At 36.8% G+C, this 18729-nt stretch overlaps 1 protein-coding gene and 1 pseudogene across 2 annotated transcripts in view; one reads left to right on the top strand and one right to left on the bottom strand.

Moving 5' to 3' along the window:
* SPATS2 (spermatogenesis associated serine rich 2) overlaps positions 1 to 18729 on the top strand; it is a 139317-nt gene that overhangs the window by 72058 nt on the left and 48530 nt on the right. The window contains exon 3 of one of the 2 annotated variants that reach the window (XM_032420436.1): positions 4008 to 4151. The exons of the other annotated variant lie outside the window; for it this stretch is intronic. The gene's annotated coding sequence lies outside the window, so the exon portion shown is untranslated. The remainder of the gene's footprint in view (positions 1 to 4007; positions 4152 to 18729) is intronic. 2 annotated transcript variants of the gene reach the window in all.
* Positions 6397 to 6508, bottom strand: LOC116642679 (annotated as a pseudogene).

Here is an 18729-nt window from a genome sequence, read left to right as displayed (position 1 = left end):
ATTCATTGCTTTTTATAGTTGGTATTTAATTACTATAAAATGAATTTGAATTTTTGACCATATCATAGGCAAGTGCTAACTTAAGTGCTAACTAATTTTGATTTGAACATAGCCTGGATTTACATATAGTTGGAAACAAAAGAAAGCTTATTTGTTAGGATTTTCTCTGAAATAAATCTATATGTATAATTTGTTGAACAAAAAAAGCACAAAATACTTATAAAAGCTTGGAGAGAAGCATTTAGTCTCTCACTGTTAAGTATGACGTTAGTTGTAGGGTTTTCCTAGATGTCCTTTATCAGTTTGAGGACGTTCCTTTCTATTCCTGTTTTGTTGAGTTTTTACATGAATGGGTGTTGGGATTTTTGTCAAATGTTTTTTCTGCATTTATTTCAGTCCTCCTCAAACAGGGATAATTTTGCCGCTTAGGGGATATTTGCCAATGTCTGGAGACGTTTTTGGAGGTCACAGCTTGCAGGGGCAAGGTGCTAGTGGCATCTAGTGGGTATAGCTCCAGGATGCTGTAAATATCCTACAGTGCACAAGACAGCCCTCCACAACAAAGAATTGCCTGATCCAAACAAAGGTCAATACTGCTGAGGAAACCCTGATCTATTAATAGAATCATGTGATTTTGTCCTTTATTAATATAGAATATTAATTAATTTTCAGATGATAAACAATTCTGCATTCCTGGTATAAATCCCATTTGGGGGGCGCCTGGGTAGCTCAGTTGATTAAGCGTCTGCCTTCAGCTCAGGGTCCTGGGATCGAGTTCCGCATCAGGCTCCTTGCTCCGCAGGGAGCCTGCTTTTCCCTCTGCCTCTGCCTCTGCCTCTCTCTCTCTCTCTCTCTGTCTCTCATGAATAAAATAAATAAATAAATCCCATTTGGTCATAATGTATGATCCCTTTTTTATGTTACTGGTTTCTGTTTGCTAATATTTTGGTACAGATTTTTAAAACTTATATTCATGAGGGCTATCAGTCTGTAGTTTTCTGTTCTTGTGATGTATTTGTCTGGTATATGATTTGTCCTGGAACATACCATGTATGCTTGAAAAGAATGTGTATTGATCTATTGTTGGGAGATTGTTCTTATATATGTTAGATCAAGTTGAGTGATCATGATGTAAATTATCTATATCCTAATTTTCTGTTTAATTGTTCTGTCATTTACTAAGAGAAAAGTATTGAATCTTCAACTACAATTGTTGAATTGTGTATTTTTCCTTTCTGTTTTGTCAGTTTTTAATTTATGTATTTTTGGACTCTGTTATTAAGTATATATACATTTATAATTGTTTTATCTTGTTGATAGATTTATTTTCTTATGAAATATTCTTTGTCTCTAGGAATATGTCTTTGAAGTTTTAATTTTTCTGATATTAATATAGCAAATCCAACTCTCTTATAATTACTGTTTTCAGGAATTATCTTTTTCATCCTCTTTTTTTCTTGGTGGGGGGTGGTGCTGAAACCCTCATCCTTTGGTTCCAGTCTATTTGTGTTTTGAACTTAAGAGGTGTCTCTTGTAGACACCATATAGTTGGATCTTGCCTTTTTATCCAGTCTGACAACTCTACATTTTGATTAGTTAGTCCATTCAACATTTAATGTATTTATGAGCATAATTGGGTTTATGCCTATTTGCTGTTTTCTACATCTTATTTTTTTGTTCCTCTGCTGCTGCTTTATTGCCTTCTTTTTTATATATTTTTTATATTTTATATATTAGATATTTATATTATTTTATATTTTATACTTCTTAGTGTATTAATTCCTCTGATTTTTTTAAAGCTATTTCTTTTTTTTTTTTTTTTTAAGATTTTATTTATTTATTTGACAGAGAGAGACACAGCGAGAGAGGGAACACAAGCAGGGGGAGTGGGAGAGGGAGAAGCAGGCTTCGCGCTGAGCAGGGAGCCCAATGCGGGGCTCCATCCCAGGACCCTGGGACCATGACCTGAGCCGAAGGCAGATGCTTAATGACTGAGCCACCCAGGCACTCCTAAAGCTATTTCTTAAATAGTTATTTTATTAATGGTTGCTCTAGGATTGCAATATGCATCTTTAACTTGTCACAAGCTACTTCCGGTTAATACTGAATTCCAGTAAAATAGGGGTGCCTGGGTGGCTCAGCTGGTTGAGCGTCTGCCTTCAGCTCAGGTCATGATCCCAGGGTCCTGGGATCGAGCCCCACATCAGGCTTGTGGCTCAGTGAGGAGCCTGCTTCTCCCTCTGCCCCTGCCTCTCCCCCTGCTCATGCTCTCTCTCTCTGTATCTCTGTGTCTCAAATGAATAAATAAAATCTTTACAAAAAAATCTAGTAAAATATAGTAGCTTTGTTCCAATATAGTCATGTTTCCTCTCCCCTGCTTTTGTACTATTATTTCACATATATCACATCCATATATAACCACAACAATATGTTGTTATAATTATTGTTTTTTAAACAGTCTTATGCTTTTTGAAGAAATTTGGAGAAAAGAAAAAAAATATGTGTAGTCTTTATATTTACCCAAATATTTACCATTTTGAGTACTCTTAATTCCTTCCTCTAGATTTGAGTTACTGTTGGTTTTCCTTTCAGCCTGAAGAATTTAGTTTTTCTTGTACACAAGTCTGACAGGAATGGATTCTTTTAGACTTTTCTTTTTTTAATCTGGATATCTTTATTTTACCTTCATTTTTGAAGGATAGTTTTGCTGGCTATAGAATTCAGCACTTAGCATATGCTTTTCCACTGAATATGTCATATTGTTGTTCCTCTGTTTGCAATGAATCATTTTTTCTTGTTTTTGTTCTCTTGTTGTTTTCTTGTTCTCTTTGTCTTTAGCAGTTGGACTGATGCAATTTGGTATGGATTTCTTGGGAATTTCATTAAATGTTCGCTGTTATTTCATCAAAAAAAAATTTTTAAGATTTTATTTATTTATTTGAGAGAGAGAATGAGATAGAGAGAGAGAGCGAGAGAAGAGGGAGGGTCAGAGGGAGAAGCAGACTCCCTGCTGAGCAGGGAGCCCAATGCGGGACTCAATCCTGGGACTCCAGGATCATGACCTGAGCCGAAGGCAGTCGCTTAACCAGCTGAGCCACCCAGGCACCCCTCATCAAAAAAATTTTTTTCCTGCTCCTTTCCCTCTTTCCTCCCCTGCTAGGAATCCTGTGATGTGTATATTGGTAAGCTTAATGTTATCCCACAGGTGACTGAGGAACATTTTTCTTTTGTCTTCTAAATTTTTTTTCATATTGTTCTTCCTTTATTTAGATTGTTTAATTCCTTTTGATCGTTTTTCAAGTTCACTGATTTTTTTTCTTCTGCTATCTCAAATTTGCTATTAAGTCTGGTGAATTTTTCATTTGGGTATTGTATTTTCAATTAGAATTTCTTTTTAGTTTACCTTACACTTTCTATTTCTCTATTGAGATTCTCTTATTTGTTGAGTCAGTATGACTATATTTTCCTTTAATTCCTTGAATATATTTTTATTAGTTGTTTTGAAGTTTTGTTGGTTAAGTCCACCAACTTGTGGATGCTTTAAGAGTCAGTTTCTGGGGGCGCCTGAGTGGCTCAGTCGGTTAAGCGGCTGCCTTCGGCTCAGGTCATGATCCCAGGGTCCTGGGATCGAGCCCCACATCGGGCTCCCTGCTCGGCGGAGAGCCTGCTTCTCCCTCTCCCTGTCTGCCACTCTGCCTACTTGTGCTCTCTATCTCTGTTAAATAAATAAATAAAAATCTTTAAAAAAAAAAAAAAAAAAAAAAGAGTCAGTTTCTGTTGATTGTTTTACCTATGTACGAATCTTTTTTTCTTTCTTGGCTTTTTTTTTAAGTGGATAGTTAAGGTAATATATTAACTCTGGATTCTTAATTTATTTTCTTGAGGGTATTTTAAAAATAATTAGCCTGGACATAAATTGAGGCATCTACCTGTCCCATGTGTACATCACAAAGGTACCTGCACATTTTTTAAAATTCTAATTTTTATTTTTTATTTTTGCTTTTTAGGGATTGTCCCTGTGTCTGCAATGTTTATTGGTCAGCCAGTGATTTGGACTGTTCTGCTAAACATCTCAAATGCATAAGCTTTTATCCTCTGCTGATTGAACTATGCGGGTTGAGGAGGACATTCAAAGTTCAGGCAGTTCTTAAGTTTGTTTTCACTTTTACTTTCCACTGGCCTCTTGGGTTTCCCCATGCATGTGCATAGTTTCTCATTTAGCTAGGGATGTATAGAGAACTAATCTAGCTTTTCTATGGTTCTTTCATTTCCAGGATTTTCCTGTTAAATTTCCTATTTGTTTACCACTCACCTAACCAAGACTCCAACTTCAGGCTAGCAAAGCAGCAAGTTTTTAAAAAAATTTTTTCTAACTGAGTTCTCCACTTTAGCCTACTTTAGGGGAAAACTCCCTCCTCTCTAGTTAGCCTTCTTTGGCAATAAAGCTGCTGGTTTTTATGGCTAGCCTTGCCTTGGTAAAGCTGTTGTCCTCCACGGAGCTGGAGATATGAATGGGAGCAGTCCTAGGCAAGAAAGGTAGAGACTTCATTGTTCTTACTTAAGGCTCTAGCAGTTTCTCAATAATTTGTTGTGGCCTTTGATTGATTTCTAGAGCCCTGAAATGGTTGTTTTTGACAGTTTTGTTCAGCTTAATACTTGTGTTTTAAGGAGAGGACTTGCCCAACCTCTTCCCACCACCCTCAAGCCTAGTTTTATTGTTTTATAAAAGCCCTGGTCCTCAAAGATTAGAAATTAAAACAACAACTAGTTCTTTATACCTGGTGGTTTGAATAGCTCTGAATTAAATAGTGGCAACAGGGGGCAGGTCTTTAGACATTAAGTAGCCTACTGGTTCATGTGGCTTACTAGTTAATTAGGTAAAAAATGCTTCTGCCAAAAATCTCTTGTGGGCCTTACCCTTGGATTACTTGAACCGTTTGTTGGGCACTCAAATGTTGAAAATCAAATAAGAGAACTTTTGAGTAGAACCCATAGCAGGTATTTGGGAACCTATTAGGTTCAGGATATGAATTTATAGTGGGATAATTACGTATAACTTTTTTTCCTGACTGATGTCAGCACTAGATAAAAGAAAACCAACTCTGGGGGTAATCCAAGGTTGGGAATAGGTTTAGTTCTGATTCCCACAGATTACTAATGATCCTAATTTTCTCTCTAAATAGTCTTTAGAGACTAGAGAAGGATGAGACCAAACGATTGTAATTTTTAAAATTTTAGGTGCCCTGGTTTTGGTCAAGTAATCTCTTTCTCTCAAACTTGACTGTATCTCAGGATCATCATGGAAATAAAAAAAATTTTTTTTTTGGGAATCACTATCTCTGGGTTTGGTACACTAGACTCTTTTCAACAGTCAGATTTGCTAATATTTTTCTAGACATAAAAACTGTGTTTGCCTGTAAGTGTCTAACTATATTTATCAAGTTACAATGATAAGAGCAAGTTCACAAGTATTGTACTTTTTTTGTTGACTTCATTTTGCACTTAACTTTAGTTCTCTCTCTTCCTCTTTTCCCACTTATGAAACTGTTCAGCTACAAAACACCTTGACATTTGGTATTTAAACCTCTGAAACATTAAAATAGCTGACTTAAATTTCATAGTTGATCATGCATGAACAGTTTCTCTATCTCAGTACTGTGCTATTGCTTAATTGCTTCACTACTTCTTATTTTATATAGATCTACCTAAATGTTTCTCTCTTCCTTTCATCTGCCCTCCCCCAATTTTTTTCATTTCATAAAACTGAAACCCTGTATCCAGTAACTCCCTACTCTCCCTTATCCTAATCCCTGGAAACTACCATCCTACTTTCTGTTTTTTGTTTCTGTGAATTTGACTATTCTTGATAACTCATACAAATGGAATCATATAGTATTTGTCCTTTTATGACTGGCTTATTGCACTAAGGATAATGTGTTCAGAGTTAATCCATGTTGTAGCATGTGTCAGAATTTCCTTCCTTTTTAAAGCTGAGTAATATTCCATTGTATGTATTATCACATTTTGTTTTTCTGTGGATGGGGCACTTGGGTTGTTTCCACTTTCTGACTGTTGTAAATAATACTGCTATGAACATGGGTGTACAGATATCTTTTGAAATCCCTGCTCTCACTTCTTTTGGGCTTATAGCCAGAAGTGGAATTGCTGGATTAATGGTAATTCTGTTTAATTTTGTGAGGAACTGCCATTTTGTTTTCGTAGCAGATGTACTCCTTTACATTCCCACCAGCAGTACACCGGGTTCTAGCTTGTTTACATCTTCTCCAACACTTGTCTTCTGTTTGTTTGCTTTTTAAATAGCTATCCTAATGGATGTAAGGACTTCCTTTTAAAGAGAAGAGCTACAACCTATTTTTATTTTTAAATTTTAAGTAAAAAAATTTTTTATGGAACACTTCGTGAATTTGCATGTCATCCTTGTGTGGGGGCCACACCAATCTTTTCTGTACCATTCCAGTTTTAGTATATGTGCTACCAGTGTGAGCACTACAAACTTTTTATAAAGTCATAGAATTTTTAAATTTAAAGGAACCTTAATAACTGTCAGAACTGACCTCTTTATTCTTTGTGCCTCCCAGTTCATCCGTGATACCTACAAACATTCACTGTGTGCCTGTCTTTCTTTGCCTATTAGACTCTGAGCCTGTTGGGATAATAACTGGGTTTTATTCTTGTATGTCTTTCCAACAACTAGCTCATTACTTTGATACACTGTAGGTTGTCTAGAAACAAATTATGTTTATAACTTTAAAAATATTTCAGATTTTTTTAAACTAATTTTTTAATTGAAGTATAGTTGATACACATTGTTACATTAGTTTCAGGTGTACAACATAGTGATTTGAAAACTATATATAATGCTATATGTTCACCACAGGTGTAGCTACCATCTATCACCATCTTCAGATGGGGAGATTATCCTGGATCATCCAGGTGAGCCCTAAATGGCAGTCACAGGTATCCTTATAAGGGGAAGGCCGAAGGAGATTTCAGATAGAAGAAAGGGCATTATAACTATGAGGGCAGAGATTGGGGTGATATGGCAAGCCAAGGAATGCCAACACCTACCAGCAACTGGAAAAGGCAAGGAACAGATTCTCCTCTAGAGCTTTCATAGGGAGTGTGGCCTTGCCATTACCTTGATTTCAGCCCAGTGAAACTGGTTTTGGACTTCTAGGCTTTAGAACTATGACAGAATAAATTTTTATTGTTTGAGCCACCAAGTTTGTGGTAATTTGTTATAACGGCCATAGGAAGTTAATACAGAACCAAAGCAAGTCTTTGGGCCTTTTAGGTTCATTGTTCTCAATCACATTCTTTTTGTTGAAAGTCATTTACTCACTCTTAATATACTTTTTTAATGTCATCTCTTTTTAGAAATTCAGTAAAGAGGACATTTTATTTTAGGCTCTAGCTGACTCTTCTACAAAAGATAACTGGAAATAATTGGCCCCATATTTCTCTTTTTTCTTTCCTTTTAGGGATAAAATATCTAATATATCTAAAATATCTAATATAAAGGTGGGAAACAAGTAAGTAAATGTGGCTTATCTTTCTACCCTGGGCAATTAAAAAAATAGGTTATTCTTAGAACCAATTTAAGTTGTTTCTTATACTGCTCACTTATGTGCTTACTACAAAAAACAAAACAAAACAAAACAAAAAAACTCCCCCCACGTTTTTCAAACGTGCATTGTTTTCAAAATTAGTCCAGAAGGGTTTGTTTGGTGCATGCAAGAATCCATTAGACCAAAGATAGGGAAGGTAAACATTTTGAAGGGAGAATAACATAGAGAAGCAATTACTTGGGTGAAACAAATAGGATAGAGCAGTTGAAAAGCTGAATGGTGACAAATTCCTGGAGCCAAGAGGACAGTGATGGATGTTCAGGGCCTTCTGGGATGTGAGCGGGGACTGGTGACCATCCCCCCTTGCTCTTGCATAGGACCCCAAGAGACTTGAGTCCTAGTAGTAAAGATGAGTGGAAATAGACTCGCCCTTGTAGGAATTGCAATTTAGCTTCAAATTATTTCAATACCTGAAATTGGTTTGAGGTAACATAAGTGCCCTGGTACAAGTAAACAGATCCTCTCTGGAAATCCTTACAGATTACTTTCATTACCAGTTTTTTAAATAGGTCGTTTAGTACACAATAAAAAAATAATTAGAAACATGAGGGGATGAAACAATAAGAATATGGAACAAGAAACATTAGACAATAGAACAAATACACAGGAGATCCAAATATTGGAGTTATCAGATTTAAAATAACTATTCTTAAAAGGTTCAAGGAAATAAAGACAAGTTGGGGAAATTCAACAGATAACTGGCAAACTATTTTTAATGCATATTTTAGATCTGAAAAATACAGTAATTGAAACTATGAACTCAATGTATGGTTTTATTTTTATTTATTTATTTTTTTAAAGATTTTATTTATTTATTTGACAGAGAGAGACACAGCGAGAGCAGGAACACAAGCAGGGGGAGTGGGAGAGGGAGAAGCAGGCTTCCCGCTGAGCAGGGAGCCCGATGTGGGACTCAATCCCAGGACTCTGGGATCATGACCTGAGCCGAAGGCAGACGCTTAACGACGGAGCCACCCAGGCGCCCTCAATGTATGGTTTTAAAAACTGATGTCTGGGTGGCTCAGTCAGTTAAGGGTCTGCCTTTGGCTCGGGTCATGATCCCGGGGTCCTGGGATTGAGCCTCGCATCGGGCTCCCTGCTCAGCAGGGAGTCTGCTTCTCCCTCTGCCCCTTCCCCGCTTGTGCTCTCTCTCGCTCTCTCAAATAAATAAAATCTTTAAAGAAAATAAAATGAAAACAGATTGATAGTATCTGAGAAGAATCAGTGAACTGCATTATAAGTTAGAAGAAACTAAATCATGCATGAAAATTCAAAAGATTAGGAAATACAGAAGAGTAGGTGAAAGACTTAGAGAAAACAGAGATTAGATATGTCATATGTGTAATGGGAACTCCAGAAGAAAAAGAATAAGGAAGAGTATTTGAGGAGATATTGTTGATAACTTTCCAAAATTCATGAAAACCATCAAGCCACAGATTCAAGAAGTGCTACAAATCGAGGCGCCTGGGTGGCTCAGTCGTTAAGCGTCTGCCTTCAGCTCAGGTCCTGATCCCAGGGTACTGGGATCAAGCCCTGCATTGGGCTCCCTGCTCAGCGGGAAGCCTGCCTGTCCCTTTCCCACTCCCCCTGCTTGTGTTCCTGCTCTTGCTATGTCTGTCTCTGTCAAATAAATAAAATCTTAAAAAAAAAAAAAGTGCTACAAATCACAAGGAGAATAAATATAAAGAAATCCACACCTAGGAACATCATAGTAAAATTTCTAGGAAACAAAGACAGAAAATCTTAAAAGCAGCCAGAGGAAGAAAATATTCAATTTTGAGGGTGCCTGGGTGGCTCAGTTGGTTAAGTCTGCCTTTGGCTCAGGTCATGATCCCGGGGTCCTACAATCAAGCCCCGCATCGAGCTCCCTGTTCAGCGAGAGCCTGCTTCTCCCTCTCCCTCTGCCGTTCCCCCTGCCTGCACTCTCTGTGTGTCAGGTAAATAAATAAAAGCTTAAACAAACAAACAATTTTGAAAGGATCACAGTCAGACCTAGAGCTAACTTCTCAACAGGAACAATAGATGTCAGAGGACAGTGGGATGATATCTTTAAAGTTCTAAATTAAAATAACTGCCAGTCTGCAATTCTACACACATCATATACAGTGAAAATACCCTTCTAGGATGAAGCGAAATAAACAGTTTTAAAAAACAACAAAACACAAAAATAAAACCAAAAAGAAGTCGTCACCATTGGAACCCCACTGAAAAAAATCCTAAAGGTGTTCTGAATACAGAAGAAAGATGACCCAGTTGGAAGGTTGGAGATGCAAGAAGGCATGAATAGCAATGCAAACCACAAATACATGGTCAAGTCTAAGTGAATATTGATTGTATAAAACAATGAGAATGTTTTATTAGGATGTTAGGATTTTAAAACACATAGAGCGCCTGGGTGGCTCAGTCAGTTAAGTGTCTGCTTTCGGCTCAGGTCATGATCCCAGGGTCCTGGGATCGAGTCCTGCATAGGGCTCCCTGCTCAGCAGGAGTCTGCTTCTCCCTCTGCCTCTCCCCTCACTTGTGCACTCATGCTCTCTCTCTCTTGCAAAAATAAATAAAAAAATTAAAATACATCTTTCATAAAAAAAACACACACACACATAGAGAATGATGGAGCGCCTGGGTAGCTTAGTTGAGTGAATGTCCAACTCTTGGTTTCGGCTCAGGTCATGATCTCATGGGCTGTGAGATCAAGCCCCATGTCATGTTGGGCTCACTGCTCAGTGGGGAGTCTACTTAAAGATTCTCTCCCTCTGCCCCTCCCCTGACTCACTCACTCTCTCTCTCTCAACTTCAAAAAAATACATAGAGAATTAACATACACGGTAGTCATGGCCTATACATTAGGAGGGGCATAAGCTCCCTTGCTTTATCAAGGAAGAGGGGTAAAACTGCCCATTAATAGAAGTTTACAAGTCAAAAATAGATGTTATAATCTCCAGGGAAGCTGTTAAATTAAGAGAATAGTCACTACATGCTGCAACATGGATAAGCCTTAAGAACATTATGCTATGTAGTGATCCAAAGGGGCATGTGCACCCCAATGTTTATAGCAGCAGTGTCCACAAGAGCCAAACTATGGAAAGAGCCTAGATGTTCATCAACAGATGAATGGATAAAGATGTGGTATATATATACAATGGAATATTATGCAGCCATCAAAAATTGAAATCTTGCCATTTGTAACAACGTGGATGGAACTAGAGGGTATTAAGCTAAGCGAAATAAATCAGAGAAGGACAAGTATCATGTGCTGTCACTGATATGAGGAATTTGAGAAACAAGACAGAGGCTCATAGGGAAAGGGAGGGAAAAATGAAACAAGACGAAACCAAAGAGGAAGACAAACCATAAGAGACTCTTAATCTCAGGAAACAAACAGGGTTGCTGGAGTGGAGGGGGGTGGGAGGGATGGGGTGGCTGGGTGATGGACATTGGGGAGGGTATGTACTATGGGGAGCGCTGTGAATTGTGTAAGACTGATGAGTCACAGACCTGTACCCCTGAAACAAATAATACATTATATGTTAATTTAAAAAAATTTTTTTAAAATTATGCTAAGTGAAATAAGCCAGTCATAAAAGTACAAATACATGATTCCACTTATAGAAGGTATCTTCAGGAGTCAAAGGCACAGAAAGTAGAATGGTGATTGTTAGGAGTTGGGGGTTATGGGGTATAATGGGATATGGGGAGTTGTTTAATAGATACAGAGTTTAAGTTTTGTAAGATGAAAAAGTTCTGGAGAGTAGTTGTATAACAATGTGAATATACTTAACACTACTGAACTATATACACTTAGAAATGGTTAAGATGGTAAGTTTTGTGCTGTGCTTTTTTTTTTTTTTACCAGCATAAAAAAAAAGAATTAGACACTAAACAAAAGAAAACTGTTCTGAATGTGGATATATTAATATTCAGCCAAAGTAGACTTTAAGGCAAGAAAGCATGATTAGGGATAAAGGAGGGGCACTTCATAATGATAAACCATTTAATTTAACAAAAAATAATTTTAATAACAGATTTAGATTTTTAAAAATTTTTTATTTGAGAGAGAGCACAAGTGGGGGGAGGGGCAGAGAGGGAGGAGAAGCAGACTCTCTGAGTAGCAGGGAGCCCAATGGGGTTTGATTCTAGGACCCTGAGATCAAGACCCTAGCCAAAGGCAGACCTTTAACTGACTGAGCCACCCAGGCACCCCTCTAATAACAGATTTAAAACAAAGATTTACAGAATTAAAAGAGAAATACATAATTATAGTAGGAGATTTTAATACAGATCTCTCAGTAACTGACAAAACAATCAGATGAAGAATTAATAAAGATATAAAATAAAATATTTGAATGATATGACTAGCAAATGTGATGTAATTGTCATAATTAGAACAGTGTATCGAACAATTAAGTATATATATGGTTATTACTTCTTTTTTTTTTGTTTTTTTAAGTAGACTCCATGCCCAGCATGGAGCGCAGTGTGGGCCTTGAACTCACAACCCTGAGATCAAGACCTGAACTGAGATCAAGAATTGAAAGCTCAACCGACTGAGCCACCCAGACACCCCTGTTTATTACTTCTTAGGTGCATCTAGAACATTTTCAAAAATTAACCATATACTGGGCCATAAAGCAAATTTCCACCATTTTTAGAGAATGAAAATCATTCAGATTGTTATTTGACCACAGCACATTTAAGCTAGTTATCCAAAAGTTGATTCGAAAATCTCCAAATATTTGGGTATTAAGAAATATACGTCTAAATAACAGATTTAAAAAAATCAAAATGGAAATTAGAAAATATTTTAACTAGAACAATAATAGAAATTTATACAGAAGAACTTATAACGTGCAGCTAAAATGATGTTTAGAGGGATTTTTAAAGTTTTTTAGCTTTAAATGTATATATGAGAAAAAGAAGATAGGCTGCAAACCAGTGAGCTAAGTTCTAAGGAAGTTAGGGAAAAAACAGAAAATTAAATCCCCCAGAAAAATGTAGAAGAGAGGAAATAAAATGATTCTTGAAGAGTGGGATTCCAGTATTTATGATATTCTTCCCTTTTCCTTGCTTTGTTGTAGTTGTTAGATTTCCAGTTGTTGAGAAGTAATGAAGCAGAAGAGTTAACTATGTGAGGTGATGAATGTGTTAACTGTTTTGGTCTTGGTCATTATTCCAACAGTAGATACGTATATCAGCTCATTACATTGTACACTTTAAATATATATAATCATATTTGTCAATTATTTCTCAGTAAGGTTGGGAGGAAAAAAAAGTAATGAAGCAAACATTTTGGTCTTGTTTCCTGGTCTTAAAGGAAAAGGTGTAAGCATTCACCATTACACTGATGCTTGCTGTATGATTTTTGTAGATACCCTACATAGAAAGCCCACAGAATGTAAACCATTAGAATTAGTGATTTTAACAATGTCGCTGGATATAAAATCATTCTACAAAAAACAATCACACCTACCTATACCAGCAGTAAGTCATTAGAAAATGAAATTTAAAAACAGATGCCATTTACAGTTGTACCAAAAGTATAATATAGAAATAAATTCAATGAAAGATATGTAAAAACACTATTAAAAATGATAAAGCATCATTGGAAGAAACGAAAGAACACTTAAATCGAAGGGTATACCATATTCATGGATCAGAAGACTCAATTTTGAAGACAACTGTCCTCCGAAATGGATTTATAGACAGTGCAATCCTCATAAAAACCCCAACATTATTTTTTTAAAGTTTTTATTTTTATTTTTTTTAGTAATCTCTATACCCAATGTGGGGCTCAGACTCACAACCCCAAGATCAAGAGTCGCATGCTCTTCTGACTGAGCCAGCCAGGCACACCCCACCAATGTTTTTTTTTTTTTTTTTAAAGATTTTGTTTATTTATTTGAGAGAGAGAATGAGAGATAGCATGAGAGGGAAGAGGGTCAGAGGGAGAAGCAGACCCCCCGCCGAGCAGGGAACCCGATGCGGGACTCGATCCCGGGACTCCAGGATCATGACCTGAGCCGAAGGCAGTCGCCCAACCAACTGAGCCACCCAGGCGCCCAGCACCAATGTTATTTTTTTGTGGAACTTGACAAAGTGATTCTGAAATGTATATGATAATGCAAAGGGTCAAGAATCGCTGAAGAATTCTTTTTTTTTTTTTTTAAAGATTTTATTTATTTATTTGACAGAGAGAGACCAGTGAGAGGGGGAACACAAGTGGGGGGGCGGGGGAGAGGGAGAAGCAGGCTCCCCACAGAGCAGGGAGCCCGATGTGGGGCTAGATCCCAGGACCCTGGGATCACGACCTGAGCCAAAGGCAGACGCTTAACGACTGAGCCACCCAGGCGCCCCTAGCTGAAGAATTCTTAACAGCATAGTCAGAAAACTTGCCGAATTCGATACCAAGACTTATCGTGAAGCTACAGTAATTAAGACAATATGGTATTACCATAAGATGGAAATATAGACAAATGAAACAGGCCAGAAAGAGAGCTATTCATATATGGAGATTTTATTTACCTAAAAGGTAGTACTACAGAGCTTTGAGGAAAAGGTTATCTTTTTTCACTTAGAAATCCATATGGAAAAAAATACAACTTTTCCTTTCCTTCATACCTGTAAAGCAATTCAGGGTTTAGATGATAGACCTAAATGTGAAAGGTAAAACAATAAAGCTTATAAAGGATAATTTAGAAGAATATCTTCAAGACCTCAGAGAAGGAAGTATTCTTTTGTTTTTTTTTTTTTTTTTTTTTAAACATTTTATTTATTTATTTGACAGAGACACAGCGAGAGAGGGAACACAAGCAGGGGGAGTGGGAGAGGGAGAAGCAGGCTTCCCGCGGAGCAGGGAGCCCGATGCGGGGCTCGATCCCAGGACCCCGGGACCATGACCTGAGCTGAAGGCAGACGCTTAACGACTGAGCCACCCAGGCGCCCTATTCTTTTGTTTTTAAACATTTTTTATTTTATCATTTTTTTTTTTAAAGATTTTATTTATTTATTTGACAGAGAGAGGGAACACAAGCAGGGGGAGTGGGAGAGGGAGAAGCAGGCTTCCTGCTGAGCAGGGAGCCTGATGTGGGGCTCGATCCCAGGACCCCGGGATCATGACCTGAGCCAAAGGCAGATGCTTAACGACTGAGCCACCCAGGCGCCCGTGTTTTTAAACATTTTTTTAAATGTCTTAATGGAGTTTGTTTTTTAGAACAGTTTTGGGTTTACAGCAAAGTTGAGGAGAAGGTTCAGATTTCCTGTATAGCTCCTACCCCCAAACATACGTAGCCTCCCCCATTATCCATATCCTCCACCAGAGTGACTCGTTTGTTACAATGGGTGAACCCTACATTGACACATTATTATCACTCAAAGTCTGTAGTTTACATTAGGAGTCTCTCTTGGTGTTGTACGTTTTTTGGATTTGGACAAATGTTTAAGGACATGTATCTGCTATTATAGTATCATACAGAGGAGTTTCACTCCTCGAAAAATCCTCTGTGCTCTGATTATTAATCTTTTATTCCACTTAACCCCTGGAAACTACTGACCCTTTTACTGTTGCTATAGTTTTGTCTTTTCTAGAAGGTCATATAGCTAGAATCATACAGTATGTAGCATTTTCACATTGACTTATTTCAATTAGTAATAAGCATTTAAGTTTCCTCTGTGTCTCTTCATGGCTTGTTAGCTAATTTCTTTTTAGCACAGAATAGCATTCCATTGTATGGATGTACCACAGTTTATTTATCCATTTACCTACTGAAGGACATCTTGGTGGCTTCCAATTTTTGGCAATTATAAATAGAGTTGATGTGGGTATTAAAGAGGGCACGTGTTGTGATGAGCCCTGGGTGTTATATGCAACTAATGAATCGTTGAATACTACATCAAGAACTTATGATGTGGGGCGCCTGGGTGGCTCAGTTGGTTAAGCGACTGCCTTCGGCTCAGGTCATGATCCTGGAGTCCAGGGATCGAGTCCCACATCGGGCTCGCCGCTCAGCGGGGGGTCTGCTTCTCCCACTGACCCTCTTCCCTCTCGTGCTCTCTGTTTCTCATTCTCTCTCTCAAATAAATAAATAAAATCTTTAGGAAAAAGAAAAGAACTTATGATGTACTATATGTTGGCTAACAGAACATAATAATAAAAATAGATAGATAGATAGAAAGATAGATAGATAGATAGAGTTGATATAAACATCCATATGCAGGTTTTTGTGTGGGCATTAGTTTTCAGCTCCTTTGGGTAAATACCAAAAAGAGTGATTGCTGGATCTTATGGTAAGTTTTGTAAGAAACTGCCAAACTGTCTTCCAAAGTGCCTGTACCATTTTGCTTTTTTACCAGCAATGAATGAGAGTTCCTGTTGTTCCACATCCTTGCTAGCATTTAGTGTTGTCAGTGTTCTGGATGTAGGCCATTCTAAGAGATGTATAGTGGTATCTCATTGTTTTAATTTACATTTCCTTCATGACATATGATGTGAAGTCTCTTTTCATATGCTTGTTTGCCATCTCTGTATTCTTCTTTGGTGAGGTGTCTGTTAAGGTCTTAGGCCCATTTTTAAATTACGTTGTTTCTTATTGTTGAATTTTAAGAGTTCTTTGTATATTTTGAATAACAGTCCTTTATCAGATGTCTTTTGCAAATATTTTCTCCTAGTTTGTGGCTTGTCTTTTCATTCTCTTGACAGTGTCTTTTGCAGAGCAGGAAGTTTTAATTTTAATGAAATTCAGCTTATCAATTCTTCCTTTCATGGATTGTGCCTTTGGTGTTGCATCCAACAAGTCATTGCAAAACCTAAGGGTATCTAGATTTTATCCTGTTATCTTCCAAGAGTTCTGTGGTTTTGCAGTTTACACTTAGGTCTGTGATCCATTTGGTGTTAATTTTTGTGAAGGATGTAAGGTCTGTATCTCGATTCATTTTTTGCATGTGGATGTCTGGTTGTTCTAACACCATTGTTGTAAAGACTTTGTTACATCCATTGTATTGCCTTTGTTCCTTTGTCAAAGATCAGTTGCCTTAAATCCATGTCAGTCTATTTCTGGGCTCTCTCTTCTGTTCCATTGATTTTTTTTTTTTTTTTTTTTTTTTTTTTGGTCTATCTTTTCACCAATACTACACTGCCTTGATTACTGTAGCTTTATAATATGTCTTGAATACATATAGTGTCAGTTCTTCAACATTGTTCTCTTTCAATATTGTATTGGCTATTCTATGTCTTTTGCGTCTCCATATACATTTTCGAATCACTTTGTCGATATCCAAAAATAAGTTGCTGGAATTTTGGTTGGGATTCCATTTACTCTCTAGACCAAGTTGGGAGGAACTGACATCTTGACAATATTCAGTCTTTCTATCTACAAACATAGAATGTCTTTTATTTATTTAGTGCTCTCCTTTTTTTCCTCAGAGTTTTATAGTTTTCCTCATGTGGGTCTTATGCATACTTTGTTAGATTTATATGTAAGTATTTCATTTTGGGGGTTGCTAATGTAAATGGTATTGTGTTTTTCATTTCAAATTCAAAACACTTCTTCATTGTTTTTATATGGGAAAGTGATTGACTTTTGTATATTAGCTTTGTATCCTGTAACTTTGCTATAATCACTTAAAAGTTCCAGGAGTTTTTAATAACATTTTTTAAATTTGTTATTGAAATTTTTAAGCTTATAAAAAATAGAATAATATAATGGACTCTCAAATACTCATAACTCAGGTCCAATAATTAACAACATATGGCCAATCTTTTTTGTCTATACTTTTATCCACCCCCAGTGGATTATTTTGAAGCAAGTTTCTCACATCATCTCAGGGAAAGAGTTTTTAAGTAGACATAAAAAGCACTAATCATAAAGGAGAAGAATTAATATCAATGCAGTATTACATTAAAATTAAGAATTAGGGATGCCTGGGTGGCTCAGTTGGTTAAGCATCTGCCTTTGGCTCAGGTCATGATCCTGGGATCAAGTACCACATCGGGCTCCTTGCTCAGCAGGGTGGCTACTTCTCCCTCTGCCTGCTGTTCCCCCTGCTTGTGCTCTGACAAATAAATAAATAATTTTAAAAATAAATAAAATCTTTTAAAAAAATTAAGGACTTCTATTCATCAAAAAGTACAGTTAAGAGAATTAACAGGCAAGTCACAGAATGGGAGAAGAAATTTGTATCATGTTTAAATGATAGAGAACTACTACAGATCAGTAAGAAAAAGACAATTCTCCCTCCAAAAACTGGGCAAGAGTAGGAAAGAGAATAACGAAATGGCAAATAACATACTGTAAAGGCACTCAGTCTCTTTACAAATAAGTGAAATGCATGTTGAAACAGTGAGATACTATTACTCTTGCACTGGAATGGCTAAAATTTAAAAGATTAACAATACCAAGAGTGTGAGTATATGGAGTAATAGAAACTTTCAAAAACTGCTAGTGGAAATTTAAATTGGTACAGCTACTTTGAGAAGCTGTTTGACATATATACTAGAATTAAAGATACGCATACATTATGACTTAGTTCTGTTCTTGAGTATTCAATAGAAATGCATTCCCAGGTACACCAGGAGATTTGTACAAGAATATTCTAAACAGCATTTTTTGTGTTGGCCAAAAACTAGACGCAAGCCAGTTGTCCATCATTTGTCTAGCAGAAAGCCCAACTGTTCATCATTTATCCCTCAGTTGTCTAACAGAATAAACAATGACATAATCATACAATGAAATATCATTCAGAAATAAGCATGAATCTTACACAGTGTTGAGCAAAACAATCCATGCACCAAAAATAAAATACATACAGAATTATTCCTAAGATAAAAATAAAACTATACCATAATATTTAGATATATCTTTTTCAGTGGTATCAACTATGAAGAAAAGAAGTTTGGAGGGTGGTACCTTTGGTGAATAGGGAGATAAAATGAGAGGGGGGCATGAAGAAGACTTCTGGGGTACTAGCAGTTCTATTTTTTAACCTGGGTAGTAGTATTTGAGAGTTTGTTTTGTGATAAATTATTAAGCTGTGATACTTTGTGTGTGCGTGCTATAAATATTATATTTCACAATAAAAATTTTTACTT

Source organism: Phoca vitulina, unplaced genomic scaffold (genome assembly GCF_004348235.1).
Source record: "Phoca vitulina isolate PV1807 unplaced genomic scaffold, GSC_HSeal_1.0 scaffold23, whole genome shotgun sequence".
Classification (NCBI taxonomy): Eukaryota; Metazoa; Chordata; class Mammalia; order Carnivora; family Phocidae; genus Phoca; species Phoca vitulina.
The sequence above is the reverse complement of the archived record's forward strand: the minus strand, read 5'-3'. Positions and strand labels throughout refer to the sequence as shown.